We start from the raw sequence: 20,420 nt of genomic DNA, 5'->3' as shown, positions 1-20,420 counted from the left end.
TAGTACAGTCGATCATATTTTCACAGTGAGGCAAGTGATACAAAAATCACTTGAGTACAATATGCCACTATACCTTGCCTTCGTGGATTATGAGAAGGCGTTCGATACGGTGGAGCATTGGGCAGTTTTTGACTCCTTAAAGCGTTGCCGAATAGACTACAGGTACATCCAGCTGTTGAAAAACCTTTACCGCTTAGCGACAATGATAGTGCAGATTCAAGGTTCCAAAACCTCAATACCACTCGGAAGGGGAGTGCGTCAAGGTGACGTAATATCTCCAAAACTTTTCACAAATGCTCTAGAAGATGTATTTAAACACTGCAACTGGGACGGCATAGGTATCAAAATAGATGGAAAGTACTTAAACCATCTACGCTTTGCTGACGACATCGTTCTACTCGCAGAGACACCTGAAGATCTCGAACAAATGCTCAATGATCTAAGCCAGGCATCAATGCAAGTTGGTCTAAAAATGAATATGGAGAAAACAAAGTGGATGAGCACTGCTGAAACGGCAACCATTTCATTGGAAGGCAAAACGATGGAGAGAGTAAGCGATTACGTATATTTGGGCCAGAAAATAACGCTTGACGGCAACCCCTTGGAGGCTGAAATTAGTAGGCGCATTCAATTGGGTTGGGGCGCATTTGGAAAACTAGCCGATGTTTTCATGTCCAAAATCCCACAGTCACTGAAAACCAGGGTCTACAACCAATGCGTCCTCCCAGTGATGACATACGCATGCGAGACATGGACGTTGACTGTCGGAAGGGTCCGCCAGCTAAAAGTGGCACAGAGAGCTATGGAGCGCGCGATGCTCGGGATCTCCCTGCGAGACAGAATTCGCAACAAGGACATTCGCCAACGCACGGAAGTTACCGACATTGCCAAAAGAATTGCGCAACTGAAGTGGGAATGGGCCGGCCATATCTGTCGAAGGGATGACGACCGATGGGGCCAGCGAGTACTGCTCTGGAGACCTCGACTGGGAAGCCGGAGTGACGGAAAACCACGAGCCAGATGGTCGGACGACATTAGAAAGACGGCAGGGCCGACCTGGCATAGAACCGCCGCGTACAGAACAACATGGAAATCCATGAAAGAGGCATATGTTCAGCAGTGGACGCAAATATGCTGAGAAGAAGAAGATTATATATTATTATCATTCTCAAATAAGATCACTCTTTTTCATTGACATGTTTATTTACATACTGCCATGACAACGTCAAATTATTTGAACATAGGTAAAGAGTCTTGAAAAGGCGTCCGCAACATAAATGTCAAATAACATTGAGTTTTTCTTTATTGACCTCAAAAAGTGCCAAGCCCAGCGCCGCTAAAGAAGTTTTCACTTCAAAAAACCATGGCCAATTTTTTTTCTAGGCATGAGAAGATAGCAAAAGACTCAACCTATCTGCCGTTTTAATTTGGCAAACGATGTAGCAAACATCCTGTATTTATGTAACGTTCAAATCAGGCGTATAATATTAAGGTAGCATCCTATTGCGTCGTTATCGTTTATCGTAAACGACAATTAAAAGGAGCTTAGTATGCTTTATCTTGTGGTTATCGATCCGATCGGCCCGACTAAATAAAATACGTTAAATACGTTTACGGGGCTACCTACAAAAGTATACATATTACGTTAGCTACTATATTCAATGAACAAAACGTGTCGTCCATAAAAAACTGTGTTCCGATTGATGCGATATACGATGTATGAGACAAAAAATCCATTACATATGTTAATTATCTCTCAACAGGTATCAAATGGCCCGTAAATAAAAAACACGTGCAAATAATTTACTACTGAGACTTATTGAGCCATTTATTTGGACTCTGATAGTCTATTTTAAATGTTTTTGCAACATTGTGAGGTTGAAATTTCGTTTTATTGTTCATTAAAGAACTCGAGTGGTTTACTGAGTTGTCAAAAATATATTTTAATATATTAATGTATGTTTATTTTGCCCCGCCATGCATAAAAACTTATTCAAATGTTTACTGTATTCTTTCAATTCAATTTCAATGTTACGCGTATCTTTAATGTCAATACTGCCCAGTCCGTCTAAGCTAACACCGATTTCAGCAAAGTAAGGGATAGTCATTATAAACATATTTTCATAGAAATTTGACATTCGTTTGACATTCATTGCCACACATTGTCATTGCAAATGTCATGCAGAGTAAGCTTGGTCAGATTCTAAATGTTATGGCACAATCTGACACAAATTGACCTAGTCCCATATAAGAATATAAGAATAGTTTATTTTCTAAAAGTGTTACAAACTTAATATTAAGCTCAATAAGGCTTCTGTGGTGGTGGTGGGTAATAGAATAGAAATCATTCATCACTCAGAAACAATATTCATGATAAACACAAATAATTAAATGCCCTTGTCGGGATTTGAACCTAGGGCCTCCATCTGCAATCCCAACTAGGCCGTTAAAACACATGATGTAATTTTATTTGTATTCATGTCATATTAATGTTTCATTTCATTTTATTTTATATTAACAGTTTTGAATGTTTCACGGTTAGTTTCATTAGACATATCGACCGGGATATGAACCGTGATTACCTTTTGTATTGTTTTATTTTATTTTACTTTGCAATATGTGGACCAATATTTTCTGTGAATAAATAGATTTATGTAAATTTTCATATAGTTCCAAAATCCCAGTTTTAATCGTCACAGTTATTCGATTTAAAATAGTTACCACGTCACAACACCTACGAACAGAAATAACTTTTTGAAGATGTATGAGAAGGAAGCGAATGGACGAGTTTCGAATAACCAGTTTAACAGATTCGACATTCAGCTAGAATACAGACAATTCATTAATGAAGACGGTCAATCTCCATGCAAAATACGTCATATTGGCTCGATTTAGCTAGGTCTCGGTATTATAATACTTATATATATGTATATTAATAAGGCACTATGAGCATCGTTATTGGAATAGGTGGTCTAATGCACATGTCACACAAAAGCTACACGAATTACATAATATAGGTATTCATCCATTACAAAACTTAATCATAGATATTTACATATGTATCAATAGGTAGTAGGAGTTGACATTTCCCCAATGTCACGTCAGTTACAATAATGATACCGAACACAATTACAACTATCAGTCTTTATTATTTACTAGCGACCCGCCCCGGCTTCGCACGGGTTAACAAATTATACATAAACCTTCCTCTTGAATCACTGTATATGTATTAAAAAAACCGCATCAAAATCCGTTGCGTAGTTTTAAAGATCTAAGCATACATAGGGACAAACAGACAGCGGGAAGCGACTTTGTTTTATACAATGTACCTAGTGATGTCTTTGGTTCCATGCATTCTCTCAAATTAGTATAAAATAAGACAATAACAGATAAATAACAATACAAAGGAAATAACGGAACGTAACAGGAAAATTAAGGTCAAGAACTCGATCAAAGCAAACGAGAAATTAATTGATTTTACATCAGAATCAGTTATAAACTAATGACTCTAAAGTCAGGATCCTATCACATGTAAGTCTGTGCACAATGGCTATTTCGGCAAGTCATGTGTTTACTAAATACTTATTTAGAAAAACGTGACGTGAAAACGTAATGAACCGTAATGACAAAAACAAGTGTCAAGAAATTTGTAGGTAGGTATTAAAAATAGTGATTTTACGAATACACTGTGAATGAAACCTAAAAATAAAACTCGTGTTTTTTTGGTAATTAACATTGCCGATACATAGGTCACCACTCACCAGTCTCCGTCGAAAGGTAACACAAACAAAAAATCTTGACGATCGTTTTGTTTACATCTTCTACACACATCAAATTAATATAATATACAAAAGCTGCCCCTTATAAGTTATTTCCTTTAAAATTACCTACACCACTCGCTAGTTACAATTTCACGAATATCTTGGAATTTATCTAACGTAAAAAAAATGAAAAAGCTGTCTTTAAATTACTACGCCTGTGAGTCGCTAGGGTTGCATACACGTCTCAGATTATCTATCTTATTAACATCTAGAATTGTAAAACAAATTAATCATACAACAGAAAAAGTTGCCTTTTCCTTACTAAGTCCTTTCAAACAGCAACCAAGTTCACGTGGCTCACGAGGGTTGCAGACAGTTTTCCTCGCCGTGAAAATGCTCGTAGGTAATTACCGTTGTAAACAATAGCAGAAGACTCGTTGGCCATTCGCGCGGCGATCTCCGTGCGGACCGCACGCGCGCGACGCCAGGTTCGTACCAACCGTATTGTGCCTTATCAGTGTTCTTCACCTTTTTACACATTGTTCAAACGGGATGCACTTATCTTGATGCTGTAGGGCCGAGTGTGATAAACAATACCATTATCGTTTCCTTCAATGGTCTTGCACTTGACATTGTCGCCGGTAAACCCGCGAATTTTAATCAGTTGACGCGAATCCAGATTTCGTATACGACTAAAATATCCTGAAATCTCAGTGGCAGTGCTATTTAACTAATATGAATATTCATGTCACACGTACATACGGAAAACGCTTATTTATCTGCAGTTATTGTTCTATGATCATTGTTATGGAGATCGGAGATGTAAAGAACATGGCCAGTTCCACATAAACAGTACAAAATGAGTGGATATTAGCGGAAATAACAATTCAACTCAACATTGAATTGCGTTGCGTTTAATGTGTTTTTCTAGAGTTCTCGTGACACTTTACAAAGTGGTGTAGGTTTTTTTTAATTTGGTTGTTTTTCATTTGTTTTCGTTTGCCGTTTTCAAGGATTGTCTATGCCTGCGCGCGCGCCATGTTCCGGGCCGGCTCGTCACGTGCTTCGATCGCTCGCGATACTTACGGGGGCACTGTCATGCCATTTTAACCACAAGCGTTCAATAATTTGTTCTACCCATTGTTAAGTAATTAATGAAACGACCTTTAGAATTGATGAACTGGCAAACTAAATTAGACTTTAGAGAGTCAATTTTCTTAAGGAATGGAAAAAAACGTATCTTCGTTCCCAGGCACCAAGCTATAATTCTATTATGAAATAAAATAGCGACCGTGATTTTTCATTAGCACAAGGTTAAACTTGGTGCTAGAATGTTAAATGACTTAGCTTTAACTAGCGATAGAGTAATTTAATAAATTGATTTTAACTACCAACGTCTATTGAACTACATTATTTTACAAGTACATTTTTATAACTGAAAGAAATCGGAAACAACGGGTACAATTGATACGTAACGTCGACGTCTTATCGTGAAGAAAAATAGAAATCAGTATTTACACGTATTTTTACAACTGCAGATAAACAAGATAAATAGGCACATATTTCATAATTTTTTAAGAACACAATGCACATGATTATAAAAGTAAAAAATAAAATACCGTTTTAATTTTCATTCTTATCAGACCTTATCTTTTCGCAGTAAGAAAATAAAGCACAAGGTTGCTATAAACCGTCTCTTTTATTTGTATAGTCATTAACATTTAAATTAACTTTATCATCCACAGTTTGATGACTCAAGATTTTAAATCCACGAAAGCCCACGAAATAATTATGAAAAATTAATCGAGCTTAACCATCAAACCGAAAGGCAGTGTTGTGAATTCAAAACGACCAAACAGTGTTACAAATCCAGTTTTAATGATCAGTAATGCTAAGTGACTTGTGATCGGTGGCCGTGACAGTGCTGTGTGGTGATGACACAATCATAGTTCCTTGCCGTGGACTCGAGGCACTCTGGAGCGCGACACGTATGAGGTGTCAGTTGTCGTCCAGCTGACAACAGATGTTACCGATAACGATAGCGGTAAGTGTATAATTGACTAGGGAATCTATAATAATATCTTTGTACAGAAACCTTAGAAATATGTTCTACAACGGATGAGAATGTCCATGAATCGTACCATGGTAAACTTGCGAATATGCTTGCCGATTTGAAGATTTGACTTAAACTTGTAGATAAGTATAATGTTTACATTTCAATTTCACCAAAATCCGCGAGTTTTCATGGACGGAACATCAAACTCTAATGTCTTTGACAAATAATGTATTTAGATTTTGATTATCCTCGATTACAGTAACTATTATCAATAACTAACTATGAAGTAACGTTCACTCTGTAGCATTAAACTGTCTTCTATATGTTTAACTGCACGGCACATAAGTACGCTTACTGCCTTGGTTCAGCCATTTAGTGAGTAATAAAACAGGCCCCTTCTCTAATACCCAAAAATATAAATTCCTCGTAATATAAAACCATATGAACATTAAACTATGGTTTGATTCTAAGCGTTGTCACAAATCACAATCCTTTTATTGTGTCATTGTTCGAACATTTTAGGCTCACAGACGATTATAAGGCGCGATAAAAGAGGCTTATTCACCACGATAGTACCGACATTATTGCGCTCCAAAGCGTCATACATGTACGTACTTAAGTTGATGATCACGCATTTTGTTAGATCACACAATTTTTTGTAACTTTAGTCATTAGCCGCGTTTATGATCGCCATTTCCTCGAACGTGCTTTTGTTTGCTAAAAGACAAGGTTCGCTTTTGCCGTACAAAAAAAGGATGATTCACATATATACACGCACACTAGAATCCAAAGATTGAAACTTTTAATTTAAACTATATTTCTTTCTTTTTAGTGGTTCAAAGATTTTCTTATAAGTACTCATGAGAACAAAATAATAACGTATATTTGTTACTAGCAGTCCCAGCGAACTTCGTACCGCAAGTCAACGAATGCCTTGTTTGTTAATTGCTTAGTTTTAGCTGAGCTTTGTGATCAGGCGCAAGAATAAACCAATTTGATGGTAAAACGAGAAAAAGTTCACCATTATTCTGGGTCTTATTTTTGCGATATTTCAATAGCTAGATATTCTGCTAATCGGGGCAAAGACGAATCCAACAAAACAGAAATTAAATTAGTTATAAATTAAATCGACTTTTTTCATATATGTATAAATCGTAGTGGCGCGATTCGCACTGACATTTTCATTAACTGGCTCCAGTGTTGGCCGAAACGTTAATGCAATTGAAAATGTTGGCCATTAACCATTATAAATTGAACCTTAAACCGTAACGGACGATTACAGTTTACGGTTCATTTTATAATGGTTAATGGCCAACATTTTCAATTGCATTAACGTTTCGGCCAACACTGACTGGCTCTCAGTTTAATTTAGTGATTTTCATAAAGCAACGAAGACAACTGACAATACTGATCAACGTTAGAGTTTGAAAAATGATAAAGTATAACTACTATTACAATGTTAATGGTTAGTCAGAAACAGGCGCGGCCCGCCTTAAGGAGCGCTTGTGCGGTGCACTCCCATAAATAATCAAAATTAAATTATGGTACCTATTTAATATATTACTATTTAAGATATATCGTAAAAAACTCAATACCAATTAAATAATAACCTTTATTCATTATAAGTTTATAGACAGCTCACCACTACCTACACGGCGTACTCCTATAATTTCATAGAAATCAAAGGTAACGCGCGAAGCGGAGCGCTTTGGATTGCGCTCCTATGGAAAAAGATTTAGTACATTCGATCAATAGGAAATTCAATAAGAGCGAAAGAGAAGTTTCGTCATAGCCTCGCACGTGAAACAAAAGATTTTCTATGAGGGAAGAGGCAAAATCGGTGCGGCGCTCCGAGCCCGGTTGATCTGCGCGCGCATCCCGCGCGCCATGTTGATGTTGACCTTAGTCAATTTTAAAGTATGTGCGGGAATGCAATTTTGGCTTTTTTTCATTCTAAATAATGAAACAAGAGTTTAAACAGTTAAAGCACATAATTTGTTTGTTGTGAGGTGTTTAAAAATTAATGAATGATTTAACGTGAGAATGTGAAAAAGTTTACAAAATCGACTCGAGTTAAATTATGGACGACCTTGAACTTTCGTAGCAATGTTAGTCAAAAATAAAAACTTATATATTTTTTAAATTAGATCAATATGCAAAAACACCGTGGTTGCGTTCTGTGAATGTGATAAAAGTAACTAGCTTATTTTGTTTTTCGTGTTACCTATACATATGTTTTGTGTTTGGCGCGGGCGCGGGCGACGGCAGTGCGGTGAGTTTGCTTGGACAGAAACAGGTGTGTTAACCAATGTAGCACATCTTTCCATAAAATTTAAATAAAAACATTATATCCATTTGTAAAATGAACTGCAGTTGGCGTCTATCGGTCGTCAAGATATTCGTAATACCGAAAATCTATAAGAGAGTTCAATGACCGGGTGGACGGAAACCGACATCTAGGTACTTTGCGACGGTTTATTGATTGTGTAGGTTTAGTTTTTGTTTTTTATTGTGAGTGAACACCCATAATACATAGCTACCGGCCGCCCCTGGTCAGAAAGACGACCATAAAATTATGACGCAAGTGTTTTATATGCCATAGTAAGTAATTGACACTCTTGGCAGAGCTCTCGGTTAGCAAAAAAGTAATCGAACATAAAATTTGCTCACAACAACTTATTCGATCAGCATAATACTTACATCTTAAGCTAACTTTTTAGCCATTACTCTGATATTTTATTTTTTTGTCTAATGTATGGCCTAAAAATTACCTTTTTTAATTGGGATAAAAAATATCGCCATACAAAAGATCATATGTTATTAATAGCTATCACCCCTATTCGCCCCGAGACCGTAATATTATGTCAAATCATGGCGTGCACAACAAACTCATGCGTGAAATTGACGTACTCGTAATTAACATACGGCGTACAGAAGCTGTGGAACATACATTACCTATAGCAAAACGCAGCAAGTTCATATAAATAATGTGAATGTGTTGCGTTTTTTAAGCGATTTTATTAGTAGGTTGGCAAATAAGGTCTCAGGCTACTTTCCGTCCAGTCATCTCGGATGTGGGTATAAAAACAGATCAGGATATAATGAAATGAAATGAAATGAAATGTTTATTTGCCAGAATACGTTACAATTAGGTTTTAATACAGTTATAGCATCAGTATTCAGTCGACATAAAGCCAACATGCAAAATGTTTGTAAATTATATTACGGGTACATCAGGTACCTACATGCAATACAATTATAATGATCCTAATAAAACAATGTCAATTCATTACAAATAAAATTAAAAATACTTATAAATCGCACATTAAAAAAAAAAAAAATTAAGCTAGAATAAAATAGATTGATGGTGTCAGAGTTATGTCCTGAATGATTTAAATATTACATTTCGAAATTTAAATAGTCCTTAATAGTATAAAAGCAATGATATTGGAGCCATTTAGTCAGTTCTTTCTTAAATACATTTCCATGCAATATTCTCAATTCATGAGGGAGATTATTGAACAAAACAATACACATGTTATACGCATTTTTCCTATAGATATCAGATTTACAAGCTGGCTGGTATATCATATTTTTATACTGGGCTCGTAGCTCTCTTGCAAACATGTCATCTCTGTTTTTAAAATATCCTGGGTGGTTCTTAATAAATTGGCATGCCTTCAAGATGTACATAGAAGCTAAGGGGAGAATTTTAAATTTATGGAATAAAGGTCTGCAACTATCATCAAATCGAACCCCACCTATTTCTCTTAAACATTTTTTCTGAATTATGAATGCCCTGTGAACGTCAACAGAATTGCCCCAGAGCAAGAGTCCGTAATTGAGAGTGGACGACACATACCCATGGTAAGCAGTTAACGCGGCGCGAACAGAAACTGAATTCCTCAGACTTCTTAAGGCGAAAACAAACCTCGATAACTTGGAACATACCAGGTCCACATGATCTTTCCAATTTAAATGTTGATCGATAACTAAACCTAAGAATTTAGATTTTTGAGTTTCTTCAATGGGAGTATTATTAAGGTTAAAGCTCCAAAAGTCACTTTACTTATAGTCTTAAGATACGTTATATTATGGTAATAATAGATTCAGTATGATGTTCTGAATAACAAACATATGAGATGTAACGTTATTCAGAACACTTACCAAACTCAACTATCCGCTCAACTGAACCATATACTTAACCTTTTGTACGCCAATGACCGATATATCCGCACCGTAGGTTCAACGCCAAAGACCGATTAATCGGTCACAGACCACATAGCAACATAGACCTACGACACGTGCATATACCTATGCATAAAGTTCAATTTCAGTTTTGACACTTCGGTGACGTGGCGTCAGCGTGACAGCTTTTATGTTTGACACGGCGTCGACAAGTCTACCATGTCAATATCAAATAGTGTTGTCAAATTAATGTGAAATTAAATACAGATCCAGTTAAGTTCGAACGTGACTTTTGATTTTTCTAAAGAACTCGGTAGGCGAAGGTAACACCACCAGGAGATCGATTCAACTTTAACAATTTGTTGTTTCGAAGTGGTTTTGATACGACCCTGATCATCTTGCTCATTGGCGCGCATCTCACGCACCACTTCATCTCGCATGCACCAAGCGGTTGCGAACTTCTATTAGTTCGTATCAAAACAAGATCGAAACCGTCACAAGTTGTTAAAACTGAATCGGGCTCCGGTACCGGTATCGTGCGCTCGCGCAAGTGTCATGCATCACCTCGTCACGCTCGCCGCGACCTTGGGAAGGTCCAATTTGAAATGGTATCGGACGTTACATGTGACACGCTCACGGTGTCATCGTTGTCTTTTATGAGTGTAAATCACAACATTAATATTGTGTTACCTTTTTAAATCAGTCAAGAATTATACCAATAGGTACGAAATATAAGTAAATGACACTTTTCGTGCTTTTAAACGAGGTGTATATGTAAATTAGTAACATTTACATAAAACGCCCCGTCTAAAAATATGCGCGTATTTGCACAATTTTGAATATTTTGGGTTTAGGTACTGATTCAGAATTAAATAAATATTCGTTCATTATGGTAGTTAAAAATAGTGTCCCTATTTTTTTATCCGTGGTGTGACTTAAATCACACAATTAGAATTACGTTTGTTTTTCATCAGTACGTAGTTGAAATTACAGTAGAAAACACAATATTTGAATTAATGAAACAAACGGTTAATAATTGATATCAATTGTTCAGCTTACTTTAATGTAATTCTTTATTTACAATATCAATACTAATAATATTGACAATGTGTCAGTTCAACATGCGCATCTATCATCATTTCATCAATCATTCAAAATATACTTAATTTTTCGCTCTCCAATTCAGTCAACGCTTAAAATGAAATTGATATGTATCCACACGAGTCACACATCCTTCAATCAGTTTAGTTCATGATCAATGTCAGAGGAAGGCATTATGTCCCCCTTGCAACTCCCTCGTTGAGTCGTTAACTTTGCGGCCCGGGTTTCCATTGTCGGATATATCCAGACACATGACATCATATTTAGCTGCTATCAAACCTTAAAATGACAAAAAAGTTGTATAGTTCGGTAATCCATTTTCTACGGACGGGAAAATGGCGGCAAATTTATAAAATGTAGCCGCGAAGGGTATCCTCCCATAGAAAATTTTGGTTTGACGCCCTTTTTTACTGAAAAGGTGAGTTTGCCAGAGTATAGTATGTGTGGAAATACAAATAAAATCGAAGTAAATATGTACATCTTTCCTTAGTTTGTTGCATACAGATGTTGTACGTTCCCGTGACCTAACAACCATCAACTGCTTTATTTTAAAACTCCTAATTAATAGCGGCATATGGTTTGAGTATGGTTTGAGTCGTGTAAGGGGTTTAGTGACTGATAATACAAAATTAAACTATTATTTGTACTAAAGAATCAAAGCTTACCTTGAACGTATACCTACAAACTAATCATTACTTAAGCCTTGTTGCTGGTTCCTAAAATAACTCTGTATTTACATTTCTTCATATATTAACGGAAATGAGCGTAGGGCAACCCGGTACCTGTCTTTAACGGCTTGAAGGCCGATTTAAAATAGTAATGGAACAGCCCGCACACTAGTAAAATGTACCTAAAAGTACAAATTCCATTCCCTTCTCCATAAAATCAGAGTTTTATTACAGCTCTGAACGCAACTACAAACGTAATAGTCAAAGGACATTAACAAATCTAAAGTTTAAAAACCATTAACATCCCAAAACTTTTCCAGAAAAATGTATAAATGTCTACTTTATTTCTAAGTAAACAAGTATTCACTTTTGTTTGCAGAAAATTCAGTGTGCCACCTAATGGCGTGGTATTCCTTATATAAAGTTGAAAATATACCTGGGTAGGTCAGGTCAGCGATCAATCTTTTCTTTTACCTTATACTTCCGTGTCGTGCATAACTTGGCTTCATTTATTTTTTACTAAGTTGCATTAAAAGTTGTTTATTTTCATACAATTGATTGTAGGTTAACATATTTTGGATAATACACTTATAATATATTTTTTCTACTCCCGTACTTTTATTTGTCATTTAAAGGGTCGTGCACACACCTTTAAAACCCTACCTTATAGTTGTCAAGACAAGTCTTTAGTCTATTTCCTAAAAAAGCGTTTGTGCATACACGCAGTAACTTTTTGGCACTTTTACGATACTTCGTGTAACAATGACCACATAAAAAATATTGAATAAAATACAATGTTGCCAACCTTATTTTAAATGTCATCTCTGACAAATAAGTGAACCCTAGACATGTTTTTTTTTTTAATTTCATTCATTCGTTTTCCGCTCGGACCCTCCATTTTTGCTACTTCTCGAATGAAAAATATTTGTTAAATTTACAATTTTATTTCAAAGGAGGTGCTTGGTCATAGAAAAAGTATTGTATGCAACGTTGTTTAACTGAGTCAAAAAATACTCGTGGCGTCTTTATTTACAATTTTCGGCTTCGCCTCAAATTGTTACTCACGCCACTCGCCTTTTTTGATCTCTCTTAAACAACGGTTGCATAAAATACTATAAGAAACCTAATTAATATGATAATCAATGAGCCATCTTAACTGTACTTAACTTTACTCAAGATAATTCACAGATCAATCTTTTGCATCTAATTAATAAGTGACATAGGTACACAGAATACACAAATGAACCGTCTGAAAAAGACTAATAATAATTTAAAGATGCTTTCTCACCAAATAACTAAATAAATAGGAGTGTCCACAAAACGTCGTTAATACGTAACGGAAAGTGCGACTTTCCCTAGATATTTGCTGTTTGGTTTTGTACGGGCAATTTTGAAGCACACCTCGATTTCTACGTACTTGCGTTTTCGCTCCAGCACCACTACCACCAGTTTGACACTGACATAAACGCCATCGAGAACGTAATTTAGTTTCTATGCATCTCGCTCGTACTCGCATATTAGGGCAAGCGAGATGTATAGAAAGTAAATTACGTTCTCGAAAGCGTTTATGTCAGTTTTGACACTGTCAATGACTCATGGTACGGGCTCAGGTTCTTTGATGTCTATAGCCGGTGTATTTTACGACACCACGCCGCCATTAGGAAGGTTCACAATAGGGTATTATCTTGATGTATCTTTTAGTAGTAAATGTGGCGTCTTAGATTGCTAACGTGACTATAACTTTCTTGATAATGCAAGAAACTCATGTGTATTAAGGAAGTATTTTATTTAATAAACCTTTTATACACACTTTTTTTAACCCACTTTTAATTGTGAAGAAACATAGCGAAAGCTTATTAATACGTACGTAGCTATTCACTATATGATCATATATTACTTATAATCACATCGTTAATATTTAATTGCATGTTCTTTTAAATTATATAATAAACTAGCGACCCGCCCCGGCTTCGCACGGGTAGTTCAACGAATTTAAACAAAAGCTTTACAAATGACACCAAAACCTTCCTCAAGAATTACTCTATTAATAGATGAAAACCGCATAAAAATCCGTAGTTTTTGAGTTTATCGCGAACATACAGACAGACAGACGCGGCAGTGGACTTTGTTTTATAAAATGTATCGATGATACTGGATTTTATTTTATTTATTTTATGTTATTGGTTTATCAGTAACTGTTACACTGACGCATACCTACATAGATTTATTAAATCCTTAATAACTAAGAGCTTAGTGTACAATAAAATTGAGGTAAACACTGCATGCAAATTTAAATGTATTACCAACTAAATTTTATTACGTACTACCAATTACTTACCAGCTTCACAAAAATAGTACTTACATAACTACTATTTTTGTGAAGTTGACGTCTAAGCTTGTTTAAAGGTGTGCAATTTATTTATTAAAAGAATTATATGTTCACATAGTGATGAGTATTTTTGTCAATTTTGTGTTCGAACGTTGGCACGAAAGAATCTATTTATCACTTAAACACATATCAAAACCTATAAACAAGGTGTAGTCAAGTGTTTTATTAAATTGTTATTCATTAGTTTGCTTCGTGTATTAAGTAGTCTGTTGATTGCAGGTGCAAGTCTTATCTTTTAAATGGAAGGCACTCAAACGGCCCGACCGCACTTTGATTCAGAAGCGCTGCTCGTGTAAACACTTATTCATAAACGCCCATCAAACTTGTTAATCAATTAGTTAAAATACTATAAGAATTAGTTTTTCTTGGTTTAGATGTCTGCCTCAAATTGTAAGCATAAAGCTTGATGTAACCATGCTAAAAAATTGTTATTTCGTTAAAACAAAGAATTAGTTTGTGTAGATAGAAAAAAAATCGTATAAAACTAATTTTGTGTTATGAAAAACGTTTACGATCGTTACAACTGTAAAGGAAATTAAAAAAAAAGTTTTGGTGGGGAATCTCATTGCGGTTCGTAGCGTTTGATTTATGCGTCTCATAAATTACTGTTTAAAATTTTTTTTCTTGTCAAATCAATTTACTGACATTTAATTTCACCGTAGACTCGACTGCCCCGGCGAATGACCCGGCTCTAACACGAAGAATATAAATCGCTACACACGGATTGCTGAAATATACGCAGTAAAATGTAACGTAATGTACGCAGCAAAATATTTTGAATTAGTAACGAATATTATTACTACGTACGTTATTTAGAACGTTACTTAGATACGCTCGCCACGTGATAAATAATCAACAAAAAAAAATCCACATTGTTAGTAAGTAAGTAGGTACTTATACATAATACTATCGCACAACTGGTAAAAAAAAGTGACGTAAATTAGATTCTTTGTAATTTGTAGCACTCGTCTTTCGGGCCCGATTCGGATTTTGTCATAGACATCTATTAGATATCGTTTAGTCATCGCCAAGATACGATAACGATATGTTTAAAATCTGACCTGTCAAATTTGACATTTCCGCGATTCTGGAGATACTCTTGAACGATTTCCACAAGATATTACTTAGAGATCTAATTCACATCTAATAGATATTTAACACGATCTATTGTAAAAGTGACATTGGTTGCCCGAATTGCGCTGCAAAAGAGAACTAGTTGAAATCTAAACTATAACGTATCTAGAATGGATCTAGTACGTGTCGTCTCTTGTGAATATCTTGAAGTTCGAATACGGCAGTTCAACTGGTTTTTCCTACAGATTATTTGCATGAAACATTTGTCAATATCACACGGTGATTTATTAAAATTCGAATTACTAATCCGATATAAATCTACGCATCAAACTGCTTCTAGTATTATAATTAATTGAATCATTACACTCAAGATCATTAGTTATTCATTACAAATGTACAAAAATTTCGACGGTTGGGTACCAAAAAAAACACATTACAACTAGGTACTTATTAAGGAAAAATATTGGCAAAAGGGGCCAAGGTCTGTCAAAAGCTTAATAAGTAGCCAAAGGGCCTCTCGAGCTGATGATATCGTACCATTGTTTACAGGCGTGGGCACTTGATAATCTCCCGATGTTTCTATGGTGAGGATTATAGTAAACACATTCGGCCCTATTCGAACAATAGTTACAAGAAGTCACAGCGGTACCATACCGATCTGTCAGAGTTAAAGGTGACATTTCTTCAACCAAAAAACGTCACGTGGCACAAACAGATCGGTATACTCATTCATCATCGGCATTACTCGTATCGGGCCGATTGTTATTAATCATACTAACCATTAACCAATTAATCATATTGACTTGTAACTAAGAGCAGACACGTGAGAATAATCTAATACCTTTAAACGAGCAATTCTTGTTTATATATGTCGCAGTAAGATAGATAAAGCCGTTATATAGTTATAACCCTAGGGATATAATTAGATGTCGTAACATAGTCATACGAAAGCGATTCATTACTATCTTACTAGGAATATAACTATAATACGTATTTAGTTTAGTGATATAGTTATATTACTGGATTCAGTTTAGTGAAATAATTGTAGGTAGGGGTGCGGCGGTGCGGCGGAGGTATAGTTATATCCCTAGGGATATACTATACTATTGATTATAATACGGTATTTGACTAAACTAATGTGGTTAAATGGTTATAAATCTGCCAGGTAATCAATGAAAACAGTAAGTATATTCATTTTTATTTTTATTACAAAATCAACTTTGTTGGTTGCAATTAGTTGTAATACTTTTTAGCAATATTACGTAAAAGTACAGGTCGATTCACGAAAGCTGGCGCGAGATTTCTACTGAGTGACAGCTATTTTCATAGAAATTCTGTCAAATCTCGCGCCAGCTTTCCCCCCCGAAGAAGCCCCCGCCGCCGACTCCGCCGCACCCCCGCACTACACTGCTACAATTACTTATTACTATCTTACTAGGAATATGATTATAATACGTACTATACGGCATATAACTATATCCCTAGGGATATAACTAGACCTCCGCCGCACTCCTACCTACAATTACTATCTTACTAGGAATATGATTATAATACGTACTATACGGCATATAACTATATCCCTAGGGAAATAACTATACCTCCGCCGCACCGCCGCACTCCTACCTACAATTATTTCACTAAACTGAATCCAGTAATATAACTATATCACTAAACTAAAGACGTATTATAGTTATATTCCTAGTAAGATAGTAATGAATCGCTTTCGTATAACTATGTTACGACATATAATTATATCCCTAGGGTTATAACTATATAACGGCTTTATCTATCTTACTGCGACATATATATATATTTCGGGGATCTCGGAAACGGCTCTAACGATTTCGATGAAATTTGCTATATGGGGGTTTTTGGGGGCGAAAAATCGATCTAGCTAGGTCTCTGGGAAAACGCGCATTTTCGAGTTTTTTTATGTTTTCCGAGCGAAGCTCGGTCACCCAGATATTTATTATTTATATGTGTAAAATCTTGGTAAGTAACTAATCTATTTCAACAGCTATAAAGTCAGTGTTTAAATATGTTTTGTTGTGTTTACCACATTACTAGGGTTCCCCCTACCTAGTAATGTGGTAAACACAGGAAAAGTAAGCCGGTAGATACAATATGTTTCAAAAATATCTACATATAATGCTATATGTAGATGGTTTTTGCAATAAACGTTTTTCTATTCTATTTTATTCTATTCTATTCGCACAAACAAAAATATCTTGATACGGAATTCTACGAAAGAGTCACTTATCATCACGAGAGTCGCCGATTGTTATTTATGATTCCTTGTAGTAGTAAAGACATCTGGGGGCCTACCGCGAAAACCGAGATTCGCAAATTGCGGGGTTCTTTCTCTTTTACTCCAATAAAGGCGATGGAGTGACAGAGAAAGATGCCCGCAATGTGCGAACTTCGATTTTCGCGATTATAGCCCTCGCGGTCGATAATAGCAAGTTTTTCTCTCGAACTAACCTTGAAATGTACTTATAAAATAACAGATTGCGCGTGGCGTCCTTATCATGAGTGATTGATAAAAGAGAAACAACGAGAGCTGCGCGTTTTCAATCGGTTTTCCTTTCTCGGTGATTTGTGAAGGTGAAATGGAGGTTTCCTGGTGTATTGATTATTTTCCTAAAAAAAATTATTAGGTAAAACAACAATTTGTATGTTTTGTACAGAGCGACAAATCATGTTTGAACCCTCATCACCATTTTTCGGATTAATATTATTTATTATACTGACAAGGCATTTGCGATTTCAATACAAATATGTGTATGTATGTACCTACTTATCTAGTATACATTATACACACTACGAGCAACATGGTTTATTTAAAATCTTAGGAATTATAGCACATAACGTGTTAAGTCGTTATCACCTAGGAACATTATACGTTTCTTTACAACATAGTAAAATACAGCAGTCATGACACGAACTGTCATTAACACAAGTAAGTTAAGTAGAATTTGCCTTCTGTATGGATCCACAACCTACACACGTCAATAGATAGATAGATTTTTATTGGTCTTAATCATATACTGTCAGTTACATATTTAACAATAATTCTTTACATATTGATGCTGAGAATAATTGCATTCATTGGCAGTTTTATAGATACTTTACTTATTTTAATGACTGGTTTGAATAAGTTAATAGTTTACAGAGAACACTGGTGGAAATAGTTTTCATCTTAATTGCAGTAGCAAAATGAAATTATGGAACAATTTTGCACAAATCGACTTTGTCCCACAGTAAGCAATAATTATTATAATTTATAAGACTTGTGAGTAGGTACCTACTATGCGACGATATTTATAATAGACACAATGAGATAAATACTTAAATACATAGGAGACATCCATAACTCAGGAACAAATCTGTGATAAAGATACAAGTAAATGCCCTTACCAGGATTCGAACCCGGAACCCCCTGCTTCGTAGGCCGCATCACTACACTACCGAATAGGTTAGGAGGCAGTGCAAACCAATCCAAACGCATCCGTCCAGTTAATGGTGACAGTCCATTTCCAACCGCAGCTGCACTACTGTTCATGTTAATATGGAAATTGACAGTAACAGCGACGCGTTCAGTACCAGTAGTGCAGCTGCGGTCAGAAATGGAATGTTACCCTAAACGTGTTGACTGCCGTGTTGATAGTTGCAAGCATTAAACTGTAAAGGTTCCTAGTTGACTACAGAGCCCTAAAAATCAATAAAATTTCAAATTGAAATGTGCAAAAGTGACAAATGCTGAAATACCCAATTTTGCAGCAGACACATTTTATTTTGACATAAGGTGCACAAGAGTGCCATAATTATAATCTTCTTTTTCTTTGGCCAACCCTCTTCCCAGCTCATCTCGGGTCGGGTCTCCTTGTACGTTTGCGGCAGAGAGCTCTGTTCTGGGTTGTCTGCCATAGTATATATATATATTGGATATATATATATACATATCCAAGTAGCGAAAAAGGTGTGTTGTATGTGACTCTGGTTAATAATGTAAAACATTGAAGATATTTCGATTAGTTTAAATTACCCCGCAGTTTAAATTGTCCCCCTGCACCTTACCTATCTTAAGGTCAGTGCCTTCAGCGGTAATAGGACCATTTGTTACCACTAGCATTACACTCCCACCATTTGCCAAATTAATCTTCCTAAAAAACGCTCTTTATTAGTCATTATACAAATCGCTGTTAAATAAACAAAGCATTCCCACACATTACTTACCGCACTAGTGCATATTCTCGGCTACAAATATCAAGGAAGTAAACAAAATGTAAATTTGTCATGCAAATGTTTAATTCGTCAATATGAATGTTTTTAGAACTCTCTTGTAGTTAAATATTACTTGCTGGGTATTAAGCCTCTTTGACAATTCAATGGCGATGGTCGTAAATATATTGTGAGTACCTATGTCTTAAATAATAGGTACATTACATGACTGTTCATAATTATTTAAACGTGTTCTTAAGGGGACTTTACTTATGTGGCACAATTACTCCATAACTGTTTATGTTTTAACTTCTAGCGTCGCACGGTTCTAATGCTGGTCCAAATTAGCTCCAATGAAATCTAAATCAGTAGATCATTCCGTTTTGTTTTGCTTGATTTTAAAAATAATATTTAACTACATTTATATTGTAATTATCGTGGGACAGCTAAAGATTAAATTTAATTAGTTTCTCTCTATTTTGTATACTTTACAAATCTCCTTCTCTGATCTAAGTTTAAATGACATTTTTATTGATCATGACAAAGAGTTACTTGGCACTGTGTTAATATGATTAAGATTTATTTTTAATCACAATTCCCAATTCAACAGAATAAAATATATGAAGATTCCAAAAAACTAATAAGACCAACCCCATTATTCACTAACCATTTCAAGTTTTAATCCACGTGAAATGTTAAGTCTTATCTTTGAGGTAATTGCGCATCAAACTAATGTGTCTCCACTATCTATATTATTAGAAGTCGCACCTAATATTCAAATCAAACGACACACCAATCAACGGGACATTAAGCAAATTGCTATGATACCCGCCCTTGACGATATACGAAAATAAAAGAGCGTATAGGTATACTTAGTCCATTCCAAGTTATATGCATTAGTAGCGCGAGTGCTGACAAATCTAGTTCTTTGGCAAAGCCAGTGTAGCTTGAGCTCGCTCGAT

At 35.6% G+C, this 20,420-nt stretch overlaps 1 protein-coding gene across 3 annotated transcripts in view; it reads left to right on the top strand.

The window, feature by feature from the left end:
* The window catches only part of LOC134649628 (uncharacterized), a 297,644-nt gene that overhangs the window by 84,310 nt on the left and 192,914 nt on the right, over positions 1 to 20,420 (top strand). Inside the window, exon 1 of one of the 3 annotated variants that reach the window (XM_063504463.1) lies at positions 5,559 to 5,805. The exons of the other annotated variants lie outside the window; for them this stretch is intronic. The gene's annotated coding sequence lies outside the window, so the exon portion shown is untranslated. Of the gene's footprint in view, positions 1 to 5,558; positions 5,806 to 20,420 lie in introns of those variants that run through there. 3 annotated transcript variants of the gene reach the window in all.

The sequence above is a fragment of the Cydia amplana genome, chromosome 7 (assembly GCF_948474715.1).
Source record: "Cydia amplana chromosome 7, ilCydAmpl1.1, whole genome shotgun sequence".
Lineage (NCBI taxonomy): Eukaryota > Metazoa > Arthropoda > Insecta > Lepidoptera > Tortricidae > Cydia > Cydia amplana.
The sequence above is the reverse complement of the archived record's forward strand: the minus strand, read 5'-3'. Positions and strand labels throughout refer to the sequence as shown.